The 17,994-nt window shown below is 44.9% G+C and overlaps 1 long non-coding RNA gene across 2 annotated transcripts; it reads left to right on the top strand.

Moving 5' to 3' along the window:
- The first annotated feature begins 551 nt into the window (after positions 1-551).
- Positions 552-16,033, top strand: LOC124041101. 2 transcript variants are annotated; one of them, XR_006839849.1, is made up of 4 exons: positions 552-1,585; positions 1,917-2,010; positions 7,965-8,139; positions 15,311-16,033. It is a non-coding gene; the product is annotated as an uncharacterized LOC124041101 (long non-coding RNA). The 2 variants fall into 2 exon arrangements; XR_006839850.1 differs by lacking the exons at positions 552-1,585; positions 1,917-2,010 and adding an exon at positions 4,110-4,171.
- The last annotated feature ends 1,961 nt before the right edge of the window (positions 16,034-17,994 follow it).

The raw sequence follows: 17,994 nt of genomic DNA, 5'->3' as shown, positions 1-17,994 counted from the left end.
GGAATGGTGTGCTTGTATACAATGTTTTGATACCAGTTATTCTAGAGCCCGACGGATATGGGATTTTTGTATCCAATTTTAGAGGGGAAATATTCACAGGTAATTGATATTGGGCCTATATTTTTATGATTTTAGCTGGGATGAAACATTTAAATGTTTTCTGTATAGATTGTGATTAAAAAGATACTCAAAAAACATTTAATGTAAGCACCACAGAAAAATTAGGAGCACTAGAAAGATGCAGGAAAGAAAGTAAATAAAAAAATGTACTCTAGTGAAAGGAAGATATACCGCCCTGATTCCAGGAAACAACATGAGCCTCTGAAGACTGAGCGGCCCCATGCCAGACTGAGCCCCATGCCAGACTGAGCGGCCCCATGCCAGACTGAGCGGCCCCATGCCAGAATGAGCCTCTGAAGACTGAGCGGCCCCATGCCAGAATGAGCCTCTGAAGACTGAGCGGCCCCATGCCAGAATGAGCCTCTGAAGACTGAGCGGCCCCATGCCAGAATGAGCCTCTGAAGACTGCCCCATGCCAGACTGAGCCCCATGCCAGAATGAGCCTCTGAAGACTGAGCGGCCCCATGCCAGAATGAGCCTCTGAAGACTGAGAGGCCCCATGCCAGAATGAGCCTCTGAAGACTGAGCGGCCCCATGCCAGAATGAGCCTCTGAAGACTGAGCGGCCCCATGCCAGAATGAGCCTCTGAAGACTGAGCGGCCCCATGCCAGAATGAGCCTCTGAAGACTGAGAGGCCCCATGCCAGAATGAGCCTCTGAAGACTGAGCGGCCCCATGCCAGAATGAGCCTCTGAAGACTGAGAGGCCCCATGCCAGAATGAGGCATTCCATTTGTAGGGCTGTAGCCACTGGTAGTTGTCACTTGCAAGATACAACATTTTACGCTGGCACTGTGCTGCCTCTCGCCCCTAAGTGTTGCTTCAGTAAATGGTCCTTGCTATCCAGGATCCGTGAGACATCGCTACCGCGACAGCGTAGCCTAGTGGTTAGAGCGTTGGACTAGTAACCGGAAGGTTGCGAGTTCAAACCCCCGAGCTGACAATGTACAAATCTGTCGTTCTGCCCCTGAACAGGCAGTTAACCCACTGTTCCCAGGCCGTCATTGAAAATAAGAATTTGTTCTTAACTGACTTGCCTGGTTAACTAAAGGTAAAATAAAAAATAAAAACCGCATAGTTTTGAAACACCATGTAAACACAGAATGTAAAGCAAATTTTCTTTTTTTGTCTACCTGCCATTTTCTTTGTTGGACTTTTTGTCATCTTCTTTTTTAGACAAATGAGTGAATTGTCTTATTTATATTTTAATATTTTTTTCCATTTTTTTCCCCATTTTGACTCTTATCCAAGTGCTTACAGTTTTGTGGATGTTTTTGTGATATTCATTTTTCTGAGCAGATGTTAGTTTCCACCATTTTTGGAGGTTGATTTATTTAGTTTATTTTTGCTTTTTTATCTTGGGAGGATTAACACATTTTTTGAAGAAGTCTTCAGACTTCTCCCATTTGTGGACTGCCTCAAAGGAGTTTCTTTCTGGCATACTTTGGAGTGTCTTTGGAACAAAGGGTATGTAGCTTTTATGCTTCATTCCTGTTAACTGTTAATTAGCCTAACCAAGAATTTGCTATTTCAGGTTTCATCTTGTGCTATCATGTAGTGTTGTAAATATATATTGCTCTCCACTCTTGAATGTATTTTGTAATCACTTGGGCCCTCCCTTGAAGAGACCACTAACCCCTAGAATTAGAATGTATTTGACGTGTGGTAATAGCTCCAGCATGCCTTCTGATGGACTTTCAGCATTTTAGCCATATTCTTTTCATATCTAAGTGTAAGGGTTAGTAGTGTTTGCTGGATCCTGCCCTGTTCTGGTAACTGCATACACATTTCTTCCCAGGTGCTGCGTCTCTGTGTCAACCGGCTGAGCATGCGCCCCAAAAGCAGAATGGTCTTTCTGTCCTCTCTGCCATGTTTGATGGAACTCTACAGAAGTGAGTAGCCTACCTCAAAAGCCCTGAAGGGGTGTTAGTCAGAGATTCAACTGGCAGCTTTATTTTTTATTTTTTTGAAGTATTTTATTTCACCTTTTATTTAACCGGGTTGGCCAGTTGAGAACAAGTTCTCATTTACAACTGTGACCTGGCCAAGATAAAGCATAGCAGTGTGAACAGACAACAACACAGTTGTTTTAAGAATGTGAAATGTCAGAATAATAGAGATTTATTTCAGTTTTTATTTCTTTCATCACATTCCCAGTTGGTTAGAAGTTTACATACACTCAATTAGTATTTGCTAGAATTGTCTTTAAATAGTTTAACTTGGGTCAAAAGTTTTGGGTAGCCTTCCACTAGCTTCCCACAATAAGTTGGGTGAATTTTGGCCCATTCCTCCTGACAGAGCTGGTGTAACTGAGTCAGGTTTGGAGGCCTCCTTGCTCGCCCACGCCTTTTCAGTTCTGCCCACAAATGTTCTATAGGGTTGAGGTCAGTGTTTTGTGATGGCCACTCCAATACCTTGACTTTGTCCTTAAGCCATTTTGCCACAACCTTTGGAAGTATGCTTGGGGTCATTGTCCATTTGGAAGACCCATTTGTGACCAAGCTTTAACTTCCTGACTGATGTCTTGAGATGTTGCTTCAATATATCCACATCATTTTCCAACCTCATGATGCCATCTATTTTGTGAAATGCACCAGTCCCCCATGCAGCAATGCACCCTCACAACATGCTTCCTTCCCCATGCTTCACGGGTTGGGATGGTGTTCTTAGGCTTGCAGTCCTCCCCCCTTTTCCTCCAAACTTAATGATGGTCATTATGGCCAAACAGTTCTATTTTTGTTTCATCAGACCAGAGGACATTTCTCCAAAAAGTACGATGTTTGTCCCCATGGGCAGTTACAAACCGTAGTCTGGCTTTTTTTATGGCGGTTTTGGAGCAGTGGCTTCTTCCTTGCTGAGCGGCCTTTTAGGTTATGTTGATGTAGGACTCGTTTTACTGTGGATATAGATACTTTTGTACCTGTTTCCTCCAGCATCTTCACATGGTCACAAAGTTAAATCTAAAATTGGCTTCCTATTTTACAACAAAGCATCCTTCACGCATGCTGCCAAACATACCCTTGTAAAACTGACCATCCTACCAATCCTCGACTTCGGCGATGTCATTTACAAAATAGCCTCCAATACCCTACCAAAGCCCCATATACTACCCACCATTGCGACCTGTACGCTCTCGTTGGCTAGGCTTCGCTTCATACTCGTCGCCAAACCCACTGGCTCCATGTCATCTACAAGACCCTGCTAGGTAAAGTCCCCCTTATCTCAGCTCGCTGGTCACCATAGCATCACCCACCTGTAGCACGCGCTCCAGCAGGTATATCTCTCTAGTCACCCCCAAAACCAATTTCTTTTTTCTTTCTTTGGCCGCCTCTCCTTCCAGTTCTCTGCTGCCAATGACTGGAACGAACTACAAAAATCTCTGAAACTGGAAACACTTATCTCCCTTACTAGCTTTAAGCACCAACTGTCAGAGCAGCTCACAGATTACTGCACCTGTACATAGCCCACCTATAATTTAGCCCAAACAACTACCTCTTTCCCTACTGTATTTATTTTATTTATTTATTTGTTTTGCTTTTTTTTGCCTTTACCTCCCTTATCTCACCTCATTTGCTCACATCATGTATATATACTTTTTTTATACTGTATTATTGACTGTGTTGTTTTTACTCCATGTTTTACTCCATGTATAACTCTGTGTCCTTGTGTGTCGAACTGCTTTGCTTTATCTTGGCCAGGTCGCAATTGTAAATGAGAACTTGTTCTCAACTTGCCTACCTGGTTAAATAAAGAATAAAAAAATAAAAAGGTCCTTTCCTGTTCTTCTGGGGTTGATTTTACACTTTTCACACCATTTGTACGTTCATCTCTAGGAGACAGAACACGTCTCCTTCCTGAGCGGTATGACGGCTAAGTGGTCCCATGGTGTTTATACTTGTGTACTATTGTTTGTACAGATGAACGTGGTACCTGCAGGCGTTCGGAAATTGCTCCCAAGGATGAACCAGACTTGTGGAGGTCTACAATATTTTTTCTTGGCTGATTTCTTTTGATTTTCCCATGATGTCAAGTAAAGAGGCACTGAGTTTGAAGGTAGGCCTTTAAATACATCCACAGGTACACCTCCAATTGACTAAAATGTCAATTAACCTATCAGAAGCTTCTAAAGCCATGACATAATTTTCTGGATTTTTCCAAGCTGTTTAAAGGCACAGTGAATTTAGTGTGTGAACTTCTGACCCACTGGAATTGTGATACAGTGAATTATAAGTGAAATAATCTCTCTGTAAACAATTGTTGGAAAAATGACTTGTGTCATGTATAAAGGAGATGTCCTAACCGACTTGCCAAAACTATAGTTTCATAACAAGAAATTTGTGGAGTGGTTGAAAAACGAGTTTTAATGACTCCAACCTAAGTGTATGTAAACTTCCTACTTCAACTATATACAGTGGGGCAAAAAAGTATTTAGTCAGCCACCAATTGTGCAAGTTCACCAACTTAAAAGATGACAGAGGCCTGTAATTTTCATCATAGGTACACTTTGATAGGTATCACATTGTAGGATTTTTTTATGAATTTATTTGCAAATTATGGTGGAAAATAAGTATTTGGTCACCTACAAACAAGTAAGATTTCTGGCTCTCACAGACCTGTAACTTCTTTAAGAGGCTCATCTGTCCTCCACTCGTTACCTGTATTAATGGCACCTGTTTGAACTTGTTATCAGTATAAATGACACCTGTCCACAACCTCAAACAGTCACACTCCAAACACTCCAAACTCTACTATGGCCAAGACCAAAGAGCTGTCAAAGGACACCAGAAACAAAATTGTAGACCTGCACCAGGCTGGGAAGACTGAATCTGCAATAGGTAAGGAGCTTGGTTTGAAGAAATTAACTGTGGGAGCAATTATTAGGAAATGGAAGACACTGAGGCTCCACGCAAGATCTCACCCCGTGGGGTCAAAATGATCACAAGAACGGTGAGCAAAAATCCCAGAAACACACGGGGGGACCTCGTGAATGACCTGCAGAGAGCTGGGACCAAAGTAACAAAGCCTACCACCAGTAACACACTACGCCGCCAGGGACTCAAATCCTGCAGTGCCAGACGTGTCCCCCTGCTTAAGCCAGTACATGTCCAGGCCTGTCTGAAGTTTGCTAGAGAGCATTTGGATGATCCAGAAGAAGATTGGGAGAATGTCATATGGTCAGATGAAACCAAAATATAACTTTTTGGTAAAAACTCAACTCGTTGTGTTTGGAGGACAAAGAATGCTGAGTTGCATCCAAAGAACACTATACCTACTGTGAAGCATGGGGCTAGAAACATCATGCTTTGGGGCTGTTTTTCTGCAAAGGGAACAGAACGACTGATCCGTGTAAAGGAAAGAATGAATGGGGCCATGTATCGTGAGATTTTGAGTGAAAACCTTCCATCAGCAAGGGCATTGAAGATGAAACGTGGCTGGGTCTTTCAGCATGACAATGATCCCAAACAAACCGCCCGGGCAACGAAGGAGTGGCTTCGTAAGAAGCATTTCAAGGTCCTGGAATGGCGTAGCCAGTCTCCAGATCTCAACCCCATAGATAATCTTTGGAGGGAGTTGAAAGTCAGTGTTGCCCAGCAACAGCCCCGAAACATCACTGCCCTAGAGGAGATCTGCATGGAGGAATGGGCCAAAATACCAGCAACAGTGTGTGAAAACCTTGTGAAGACTTGACCTCTGTCATTGCCAACAAAGGGTATATAACAAAGTATTGAGAAACTTTTTTGTTATTGACCAAATACTTATTTTCCACCATAATTTGCGAATAAATTCATTAAATTAAATTATTTTTCTCATTTTGTCTGTCATAGTTGAAGTGTACCTATGATGAAAATTATACAGGCCTCATCTTTTTAAGTGGGAGAGCTTGCACAATTGGTGGCTGACTAAATACTTTTTTTGCCCCACTGTATGTATATAAGAAAAGTGGGGAGAACAAGTATTTGATACACTGCTGATTTTGCATGTTTTCCTACTTAAAGCATGTTGAGGTCTATAATTTTAAAAATCATAGGTACACTTCAGCTGTGAGAAGTATCTAAAACAAAAATCCAGAAAATCATATTGTATGATTTTTAAGTAATTAATTTGCATTTTATTGCATGACAAGTATTTGATACATCAGAAAAGCATAACCTAATATTTGGTACAGAAACCTTTTTTTGCAATTACAGGGATCATACGTTTCCTGTAGTTCTTGACCAGGTTTGCACACACTGCAGCAGGGATTTTGGCCCACTCCTCCATACAGACCTTCTCCAGATCTTTCAGGTTTTGGGGCTGTCGCTGGGCAATACGGACTTTCAGCTCCCTCCAAAGATGTTCCATTGGGTTCAGGTCTGGAGACTGGCTAGGCCACTCCAGGACCTTGAGATGCTTCTTATGGAGCCACTCCTTAGTTACCCTGGCTGTGTGTTTTGGTTCGTTGTCATGCTGGAAGACCCAGCCACGACCCATCTTCAATGCTCTTACTGAGGGAAGGAGGTTGTTGGCCTAGATCTTGCGATACATGGCCCCATCCAACCTTCCCTCAATTTGGTGCAGTTGTCCTGTCCCCTTTGCAGAAAAGCATCCCCAAAGAATGATGTTTCCATCTCCATGCTTCACGGTTGGGATGGTGTTCTTGGGGTTGTACTCATCCTTCTGCTTCCTCCAAACACGGCGAGTGCAGTTTAGACCAAAAAGCTCTATTTTTGTCTCATCAGACCACATGACCTTCCCCCATTCCTCCTCTGGATCATCCAGATGGTCATTGGCAAACTTCAGACGGGCCTGGACATGCGCTGACTTGAGCAGGGGGACCTTGCGTGCTCTGCAGGATTTTAATCCATGACGGCGTAGGGGGTTACTAATGGTTTTCTTTGAGACTGTGGTCCCAGCTCTCTTCAGGTCATTGACCAGGTCCTGCTGTGTAATTCTGGGCTGATCCCTCAACTTCCTCATGATCATTGATGCCCCATGAGGTGAGATCTTGCATGGAGCCCCAGACTGAGGGTGATTGACCGTCATCGTGAACTTCTTCCATTTTCTAATAATTGCGCCAACAGTTGTTGCCTTCTCACCAGGCTGCTTGCCTATTGTCCTGTAGCCCATCCCAGCCTTGTGCAGGTCTACAATTTAACCCTGTCCTTACACAGCTCTCTGGTCTTGGCCGTTGTAGAGAGGTTGGAGTCTGTTTGATTGTGTGTGGACAGGTGTCTTTTATACAGGTAATGAGTTCAAACGCGTGCAGTTAATACAGGTAATGAGTGGAGAACAGGAGGGCTTCTTATAAAAACTAACAGGTCTGTGAGAGCTGGAGTTCTTACTGGTTGGTAGTTGATCAAATACTTATGTCATGCAATAAATGCAAATTAATTACTTAAATCATACAATGTGATTTTCTGGATTTTTGTTTTAGATTCTGTCTCTCACAGTTGAAGTGTACCTATGATAAAAATGACAAACCTCTACATGCTTTGTAAGTAGGAAAACCTGCAAAATCAGCAGTGTATCAAATACTTGTTCTCCCCACTTTATATATATTCATGTTTATTTTTCTATTGTCAGAATGATTCAAATCAAAATATTACTCGTGTTACTGAGCAGGTGGGTGTGATGAATTCCGATAGAGACATGCTGATGGTTCCTGGGGTGAATGGACTCCATTTTGTGTTTACTGACGCAAGTGAACTCTCACGCATTGTCACTGTCAAACACAGGGTTGACCAGGGCTGGGAGGGTGTAAAACTATAGTACAATACTGTTGGTCTACTGGGGTTAAAGGACTGAGTCTGTCTGTCTTTGTGTGTGTCTGCTAATATGTATGATGTCATGTATATCTTCTCTCCAGACTACCATGGTGGTTTCCAGCTTCAGCCAGACTGGGACAGACGGGGAAGGGGAAACAAGTGAACAGACATTCGCCAGGACAATCGCAGAATGGTCACCATGGAAACATACCACCTGTACCAGTTCAGGATATGAGATCGCCACGTTGACCATCTTTACGACGAAACAGTCTCTGGGTGAGTATGCCCATCAGTCAGCCGCACACTAATCAGTAGCCTTGTACCCCGCCCCACCAGTAGAGGTCAGTGCATCACCTGCTTATTGTTATTAATGGCCCATTCTGAAAAAGACCCTTAGTAAGGCTATTTACCGTGTCTGTTTAGTCTACAGCAACAGTTGGTCATCTTCCCATGTAGATGCATGATTTCAATCTTGTCAAAGATCAGTATCACAACTGATGCAACTAAGTCTTGTACTTACTAAATACTAGGGTTTTTAGTTGATTGGCAAAAGCCAACACCTACACTGGCACTCTGTCTCTACAGGTATCAGTATCTCAGGTGGGATGGAGAATGAGATGATGTTTCAAGGAGGAGCTGCCTCTACCAGTGATGTTCTGATGCTTCTTTAGGAGCTCACTGTAATATTCCGTCATGCTTTAATCCAAGCTGAGCCATATAATTTGGCCTGGGTTCAGAACTCTGAGTCTACAATACCTGAATGAAAATACTTTGCTGGTGTGCCTGTGTTGGTGTGTCTGACTTTTGTCTGACTGGCAGTCTTATGAGAGGTAGAATGAGAGCGAAGGGGTGGAGAGAACTATTTTAAGACTCCTGCATGCTTCCCACCCAGAACAGTTTGCCTATACACTATATGATCAAAGGTATGTGGACACCAGCTTGTCAAACACCTCTATCCAAAATCATGGGCATTAATATGGTGTTGGTTCCCCCTATTGCTGCTACAACAGCCTCTGTTCTTCTGGGAAGAATTTCCACTTGGTGTTGGAACACTGCTGCGGGTACTAGGCAAGTCCGTTAAGAACACATTCTTATTGAGAATGACGGCCTACCCTGGCCAAACCCTAACCACCCTATGGGACTCCCAATCACAGCCGGTTGTGATACAGCCTGGAATCGAACCAGGGTCTGTAGTGACGCCTCAGGCACTGATATGTAGTGCCTTAGACCGCTGCTCCGCTCGGGATTGTTCAATAACTTGCTTCCATTCAGCCACGAGCATTCGTGAGTTTGGGCACTAATGATTGCAGTCGGCATTCCAATTCATCCCAATTGTTAGTAGTTACTATCTTGTCTCATCGCTACAACTCCCATACAGGCTCGGGAGAGACGAAGGTCGAAAGTCATGCGTCCTCCGAAACACAACCCAACCAAGCCGCACTGCTTCTTAACACAGAGCGCATCCAACCCGGAAGCCAGCCGCACCAATGTGTCGGAGGAAACACCGTGCACGAGCATTCGTGAGTTTGGGCCAACCTTGGTTAGCGCGCACTGCGCACTGCCCGCCACGGGAGTCGCTGGAGTGCGATGAGACAAGGATATCCCTACCGGCCAAACCCTCCCTAACCCAGACAACGCTAGGCCAAATTGTGCGTCGGTCGGCCCACGGACCTCCCAGTCGCGGCCGGTTACGACAGAGCCTGGACTTGAACCCAGAGTCTCTGGTGGCACAGCTAGCGCTGCAGTACAGTGCTCTAGACCACTGCGCAACCCATTTGGGGTGCTTCTGTAGCTCAGTTGGTAGAGCATGGCGCTTGTAACGCCAGGGTAGTGGGTTCGATTCCCGGGACCACCCATACGTAGAATGTATGCACACATGACTGTAAGTCGCTTTGGATAAAAGCGTCTGCTAAATGGCATATATTATTATTGTATATTATTTCATGAAGCTCCCGACAAACAGCTCTTATGCTGCCGTTGCTTCTAGAGGCCGTTTGGAACTAGTGAGTGTTGTAACCGAGGACAGACGATTCTACTGCAAATGTTTGTCTATGGAGATTGCAATGCTTTGTGCTCGAAGGAACAGGTGTGGCAGAAAAATCTGAATCTACTCATTTGAAGGGGTGTCTACATACTTTTGTATTTATGTTTTGTGATGTTTTGGTCATCAAAGGTTTTTTTCAGCTGTTCTTGCACACTTGTGTTTCTCTCTCCTTGAGGTGCATGGACTAAGTTCAGTGCCGAAGTCTTCGCCCCTTAGTTGGTCATTGGTCAACGGTAGGGTTTGTCATTCAATGATAGCCGACTCGTTTTCATGCACATTTTTTCACTTGAAAAATACTGCACCAAGCATTTTAGTTAGATATAAAGTTGAGGGACAAAGATATCCTTGGCAAAAACAGCAAAATTAATTATAGGTTTCTTGAGTTACTTTACATAAATTTGGACTATTTTGAGGAAGTGTATATTGACAACGGTGTCTGAAAGACAAAAAGTAATATTTTCAAGGGAGTATGTGAGTACAATCGTTCGGATGGGCACCAGCTGACCTAAAAATGCGGAAGTCACCTTGCTCACAGCTCTGTGAGGAGAATAGTTAACAATGGCTGAGTGTGAGTGTGCGTCTCCTGTATGATATGTAGGGTGTCCACCCACTCTACCCAGAGTTTTCCCCCACTCTACCCAGAGTTTTCCCCCACTCTACCCAGAGTTTTCCCCCACTCTACCCAGAGTTTTCCCCCACTCTACCCAGAGTTTTCCCCCACTCTACCCAGAGTTTTCCCCCACTCTACCCAGAGTTTTCCCCCACTCTACCCAGAGTTTTCCCCACTCTACCCAGAGTTTTCCCCCACTCTACCCAGAGTTTTCCCCCACTCTACCCAGAGTTTTCCCCCACTCTACCCAGAGTTTTCCCCCACTCTACCCAGAGTTTTCCCCCACTCTACCCAGAGTGGAGGAAAACATGCTTTGGTGATGACGTTTCACTTTCTTATGTTATAAAATACATTTGACCAAGACAAATATGATTCTTAATGTTCTGAATCATTCAGTGGGGTCGTTCTCTGACATCAGTAATATTATATCCTAGAGGTCATATTTCATAACCGAAAACATCTGATAAAAGCACTGAGCTCTGTTGACAGAGCGGTGCAGACTCATCGGATTTCACGTCTTCAAAGTTGTTTCCGTGCGTCGCAAATAGCTAAATTAGCATGACACGAGCTGAATGAAATGTAAAAGGCTTTGAAAATAAAAAGCTTGTGGTGTGCTCAGTGGACCGTTAACATTTCACAGAGATACGCCTGTTTTTGTTCATATTAAAATGAGCAGCATAGAATTAAATGTGAAAATACAAAAAGTAATGTCTCAACATTGATATCGATCTTACCTCTATTGTTTTATGTCCTCCGGAGTTGAGAAGAAAAATGACACGATGCTATTCTCCTGATTTATGACCACTTTTCTCTGGCCTCCATTGATTTAGTCACTCTAATTTTGACCATCCTACAAGGGTAAAAACTCCAATCACCTTTCAACGGATTATGATGGAGACCATGGGGTTTCTTAGAGGAGTATCTACACAATTAACATATTATTTTACACATTGGTCAAAATGTTTTTGATTGGACACCCTATAATATCTTAGCCAGAGTGTATTACCAGAAAGAAAGATCCTGAATGATGCAGGGGGATCAGGTCAGAGGTTACAGTGAGGTGAAGAGATACTAGGTCACAGCTTCATTTATTGGTCACGTAGAGTTTTGCAGATGTTATCGCAGGTGCAGCGAAATGCTTATGTTTCTAGCTCCAACGGTGCAGTAATATCGTGTGTGTGTTGCTGCCGTGAACCTGGTGACATCACTTCCCAGGTCCGATTAGTGTCATACACTCTGGGGATCCGGTGTCGGCTAAGACATTCAGTTTCTAAGAACTTCCCCTTTTCTCACACACTTTTTTAAAAATCCGTTATTTTACCAGGTAAGTTGACTGAGAACACGTTCTCATTTACAGCAACGACCTGGGGAATAGTTACAGGGGAGAGGAGGGGGGATGAATGAGCCAATTGTAAACTGGGGATTATTAGGTGACTGTGATGGTTTGAGGGCCAGATTGGGAATTTTACCAGGACACCGGAGTTAACACCCCTACTCTTATGATGAGTGCCATGGGATCTTTAATGACCTCAGAGAGTCAGGACACCCGTTTTAACGTCCCATCCGGAAGACGGCACCCTACACAAGGCAGTGCCCCCAATAACTGCCCTGGGGCATTGGGATATTTTTTTTAGACAGAGGAAAGAGTGCCTCCTACTGGCCCTCCAACACCACTTCCAGCAGCATCTGGTCTCCCACCCAGGAACTGACCAGGACCAGCCCTGCTTAGCTTCAGAAGCAAGCCAGCAGTGGTATGCATACGCATGCGTCGGAGACCATTGAGAACGAGGGAAAGGACACGGAGGGTGAGAAATGGTTGGGAGAGAGGGAAACAGAGACATGGTTGGGAGAGAGAGGGAAACAGAGACGTGGTTGGGAGAGGGAGGGAAACAGAGACGTGGTTGGGAGAGAGAGGGAAACAGAGACATGGTTGGGAGAGAGAGGGAAACAGAGAGACATGGTTGGGAGAGAGAGGGAAACAGAGACATGGTTGGGAGAGAGAGGGAAACAGAGACATGGTTGGGAGAGAGAGGGAAACAGAGAGACATGGTTGGGAGAGAGAGGGAAACAGAGACATGGTTGGGAGAGAGAGGGAAACAGAGACATGGTTGGGAGAGAGAGGGAAACAGAGAGACATGGTTGGGAGAGAGAGGGAAACAGAGACATGGTTGGGAGAGAGAGGGAAACAGAGACGTGGTTGGGAGAGAGGGAAACCGAGACATGGTTGGGAGAGAGAGGGAAACAGAGACATGGTTGGGAGAGAGGGGGAAACAGAGACATGGTTGGGAGAGAGAGGGAAACAGAGACGTGGTTGGGAGAGAGGGGGAAACAGAGACATGGTTGGGAGAGAGGGGGAAACAGAGACATGGTTGGGAGAGAGAGGGAAACAGAGACGTAGTTGGGAGAGAGAGGGAAACAGACGTGGTTGGGAGAGAGAGGGAAACAGAGACGTGGTTGGGAGAGAGAGGGAAACAGACGTGGTTGGGAGAGAGAGGGAAACAGAGACGTGGTTGGGAGAGAGGGGAAACAGAGAGATGTGGTTGGGAGAGAGGGGGAAACAGAGAGACGTGGTTGGGAGAGAGGGGGAAACAGAGAGACGTGGTTGGGAGAGAGGGGGAAACAGAGAGACGTGGTTGGGAGAGAGGGGGAAACAGAGACATGGTTGGGAGAGAGAGGGAAACAGAGACGTAGTTGGGAGAGAGAGGGAAACAGACGTGGTTGGGAGAGAGAGGGAAACAGAGACGTGGTTGGGAGAGAGAGGGAAACAGAGACGTAGTTGGGAGAGAGAGGGAAACAGAGACGTGGTTGGGAGAGAGAGGGAAACAGAGACGTGGTTGGGAGAGAGGGGGAAACAGAGAGACGTGGTTGGGAGAGAGGGGGAAACAGAGAGACGTGGTTGGGAGAGAGGGGGAAACAGAGAGACGTGGTTGGGAGAGAGGGGGAAACAGAGAGACGTGGTTGGGAGAGAGGGGGAAACAGAGAGACGTGGTTGGGAGAGAGGGGGAAACAGAGAGACGTGGTTGGGAGAGAGGGGGAAACAGAGAGACGTGGTTGGGAGAGAGGGGGAAACAGAGAGACGTGGTTGGGAGAGAGGGGGAAACAGAGAGACGTGGTTGGGAGAGAGGGGGAAACAGAGAGACGTGGTTGGGAGAGAGGGGGAAACAGAGAGACGTGGTTGGGAGAGAGGGGGAAACAGAGAGACGTGGTTGGGAGAGAGGGGGAAACAGAGAGACGTGGTTGGGAGAGAGGGGGAAACAGAGACGTGGTTGGGAGAGAGGGGGAAACAGAGAGACGTGGTTGGGAGAGGGAGGGTGTCTCTGCTGGCTGTCCCACACACTGAGACCAAATAGTCCCTGTCTGGTGTCTCTCTGCTGGCTGTCTCCCACACACTGAGACCAAATAGTCCCTGTCTGGTGTCTCTCTGCTGGCTGTCTCCCACACACTGAGACCAAATAGTCCCTGTCTGGTGTCTCTCTGCTGGCTGTCTCCCACACACTGAGACCAAATAGACAACTACAGCAGGCTTTCCTGTCCCCCTGTTCCTGTCTGAAAACACCATATCTTTTAGCTAGCCACCAGGTGTCTCTTTCTGTGTGTGTGTGTGTTTCTCCTTTTCATCTGTGCTGTTAGCTGAGTAAGGTCACTGTGTAGTCAACAGGATTATACTATTTACCCTGTCCTAGAGTTTTGGTGTTGCTGTTTCCAGACATATGATCTGGAGTCTGGACAGTGATCCACTACCTACTAGGAGCAATGCCCATCTAACTAATGTTAAACACACTTACATGTGGATGATGCCTATTGGCTAGACATGGACATGGTGAGAGAGAAAGGCCCAAAAAGAGCATCCATAAATGTTTACCAAAGAGGATGAATGAGATTGTCTAATATTCAAATTGACTTTGCACTTTAATCTGCTTTTTAGTTAAATGGATTGAAGTATTTTGGTGCTGGTGTCTTATCAAATGTATTTATAAAGCCCTTCGTACATCAGCTGATATCTCAAAGTGCTGTACAGAAACCCAGCCTAAAACCCCAAACAGCAAGCAAACAGCAAGCAATGCAGGTGTAGAAGCACGGTGGCTAGGAAAAACTCTAGAAAGGCCAAAACCTAGGAAGAAACCTAGAGGAACCAGGCTTTGTGGGGTGGCCAGTCCTCTTCTGGCTGTGCCGGGTGGAAATTATAACAGAACATGGCCAAGATGTTCAAATGTTCATAAATGACCAGCATGGTCAAATAATAATAAGGCAGTTGAAACTGGAGCTGCAGCACGGCCAGGTGGACTGGGGACAGCAAGGAGTCACGGAAGGGAAGGCAGCAATGTTTTGGGTTAACCAATGCTAGGGGAGATGGAGATGTATTTTCAGTTCAAACAGGGCCCTGGTTTGGGGAAAATTGAGAAGAGACCTTGTAATGTCACATACCTCTGGCCTTGTGATTGTGTGTGACCCTTCCTTCATTGGGGCTGTCAGCCAGGTGCATCCTCAGTGAGCCCTGATGACATCACAGGAAGTTTCTCTCCTCAGGGTTCTAGAACTCTTCCTGCATTAAACAATGGTGTGTGTGTGTGTGTGTGTGTGTGTGTGTGTGTGTGTGTGTGTGTGTGTGTGTGTGTGTGTGTGTGTGTGTGTGTGTGTGTGTGTGTGTGTGTGTGTGTGTGTGTGTGTGTGTGTGTGTGTAGTAATGAATGTACTGGGATGAAGGAGAGGAGTAGATGCTGAGTGGGAGCCCAGGTCACTGCACAGTGTTGGCGTCTGCATCACCTTTAACCTGTCTTTGTGTGTGTCTCCAGGTGTGGTATGAGCTGGTTTCTGCAGTCTCTGCAGCGTGTGACCCATCAGCATGCAGTGTTCAGCAACAAGGCCAAAGACCCCGTGGTGTTTGTCAAGATCCTCACTGTCAGGCGTTACACAAGTACTACACACAGGATTTTTATTGAACCTTTTATTGAACTAGGAAAGTCATTTTAAGGACAAATTCTTATTTACAATGACGGTCTACACCGGCCAAACCCGGACGACGCTGGGCCAATTGTGCGCCGTCCTATGGGGACTCGCAATCACAACCATATGTGATGCATTCTGGATTCGAACCAGAGACTGTAGTGACGCCTCTTGCACTGAGATGTAGTGCCTTAGACTGCTGCGCCACTCGAGAGCTCAGTACTGCTGGCCTGTCTACAAGAATGTTCTGAGGTGCAGTTCACCCATCCACTGGAAATGGAAATGATTTGAAATGGTGGTGTTCAAACCAGAACGCATGTCGACTTAAAGAGGATGAGGATTCCCCTGATGCAGGTGGTTCGCTCCAGCTAGGCTGCAATGGAAGGGAATGGTCTATTCCCAGAGGAGAGGATCATGGGTACCTCGGGACCAATAAGGATGGGTACCTCGGGACCAATAAGCATGGGTACCTAACCTGGGACCAATAAGTTTGCTTCTCTAGAGCAAAAAGGTTAATGGTTGTTTGCATAGCAAACAGGAAATACTGCAAAATTAAAATGTTTTTTTACACATGTGGGACTACTGTGCTTGCTTTGTGTATAGCAATAATGTGATAAATAGTATTTATCAAAGATGAACTTGATTATATGTATCCTTTTTCTTATATGAACTTAACTTTTTGGAGAAAACACCCCTAAGAATAAAAATGTTATCTAGCATTGTCAGGAGTCAGCAGCTAGCTATCCATATTAGCATATGTATCATCAAGGGACAGGGACTTTATTTTGTGAAAGCAGAGAACAAAAAACACAGACTTAACCACACACACACTGTTCCAGGAAGCATCTCAGTCCATGGACGTCCTGCCAGAGAGCCTTATGAGAGGTATAGTCCAGATTAAGGCTATGTATAATGTCAAAGATCATCGTTGTAGTTTTTAATAGATGTCTAGGGCATCTGTTTAAAGTAGTGTTTCTGGCCTGTTTTAAAACGGTTTCTGGACAACAGAGTCCATGTTTCGGGGGCAGGCGTGATGACAGCTTTGTGGACTGAGCCTGTGAAGAAGTAGGAGTTGGAGAACCTACATGTTAAATGCAGGATATGAGGACCAGTGGCATGGCTTAAACTAGGGCTGGGGTGAGAGAAGACGGGAGAGGGGCTAGGACTGGTGAGAGGGACTATATGGATCTGGGGCAGGGAGAGGGGCTAAGGCTGGGAAACATTGGCTGGAGCTGGGATATAGGGTGTGAGACCGAGACTGCATGGGTATGGGAAGGGTTGATGCCAGGTCAAAGGCTAAGTTTAGGTTCCTAACTCCAAAGAATCACCAGTGTAGTACATTATGCATAGTGCCTTTTACATTTGTGAGACAAAGGGCCTGAGTGATGCTTACATATGACTTCCTGGAGTGTCTGGCTGGTGACAAATGCTGCTGTATAATCAATGGCAGTATGGTTATTAAGCTTATATTATATACATTTAGTTGATGCATAATACGCACGTAACTTGCATTTAAGGTGCATCCATAATGCCTTTTGATCATCATACAAATTGATCACAAATGTTCATTTTATTGACACTTTACACAGTCTTCTTGTTAATGGAAGTAGTTCAGTTATCGACTGATAGGATTCACATTTAACTTCCACTTAAGTCACATTTTTACTAAGGCCAGGATTCGTTCAAAGGCGCATTGTGCACTGCACAGCGCTCCATCTCGCCTTTTATATAAATCCCAGCTCTAGTCGTGCATTAATATCCATGGCAGAGAGTGAAAATGTATTAGGATTCGCCCCGAAAAGCCTTCGTCACTTCAGCCAGTTGCAACAAAAATATACAGTAGGGAGAACAAGTATTTGATACTCTACTGATTTTGCAGGTTTTCCTACTTACAAAGCATGTAGAGGTCTGTACATTTTTATCATAGGTACACCTCAACTGTGAGAGATGGAATCTTAAACAAAAATCCAGAAAATCACATTGTATGATTTTTAAGTAATTAATTTGCATTATATTGCATGACATACAGTAAGTACTTGATCACCTACCAACCAGTAAGAATTCCGGCTCTCACAGACCTGTTCGTTTTTCTTTAAGAAGCTCTCCTGTTCATGAGCTCCACTCATTACCTGTATTAACTGCACTTGTTTGAACTCGTTACCTGTATAAAATGCACTTGTCCACACACTCAATCAAACAGACTCCAACCTCTCCACAATGGCCAAGACCAGAGAGCTGTGTAAGGAAATCAGGGATAAAATTGTAGACCTGCACAAGGCTGGGATGGGCTATAGGACAATAGGCAAGGAGCTTGGTGAGAAGGCAACAACTGTTGGCGCAATTATTAGAAAATGGAAGAAGTTCAAGATGACTGTGTGTATATACAGTTGGGCAAAAAAAGTGGTCAGCCACCAATTGTGCAAGTTCTCCAACTTAGAAAGATGAGAGGCCTGTAATTTTCATCATAGGTACACTTCAACTATGACAAACAAAATGAGAAGAAAAATTCAGAAAATCACATTGTAGGATTTTT

The sequence above is a fragment of the Oncorhynchus gorbuscha genome, linkage group LG08 (genome assembly GCF_021184085.1).
Source record: "Oncorhynchus gorbuscha isolate QuinsamMale2020 ecotype Even-year linkage group LG08, OgorEven_v1.0, whole genome shotgun sequence".
NCBI lineage: Eukaryota > Metazoa > Chordata > Actinopteri > Salmoniformes > Salmonidae > Oncorhynchus > Oncorhynchus gorbuscha.
This window is presented reverse-complemented; position numbering and strand designations above follow the sequence as displayed.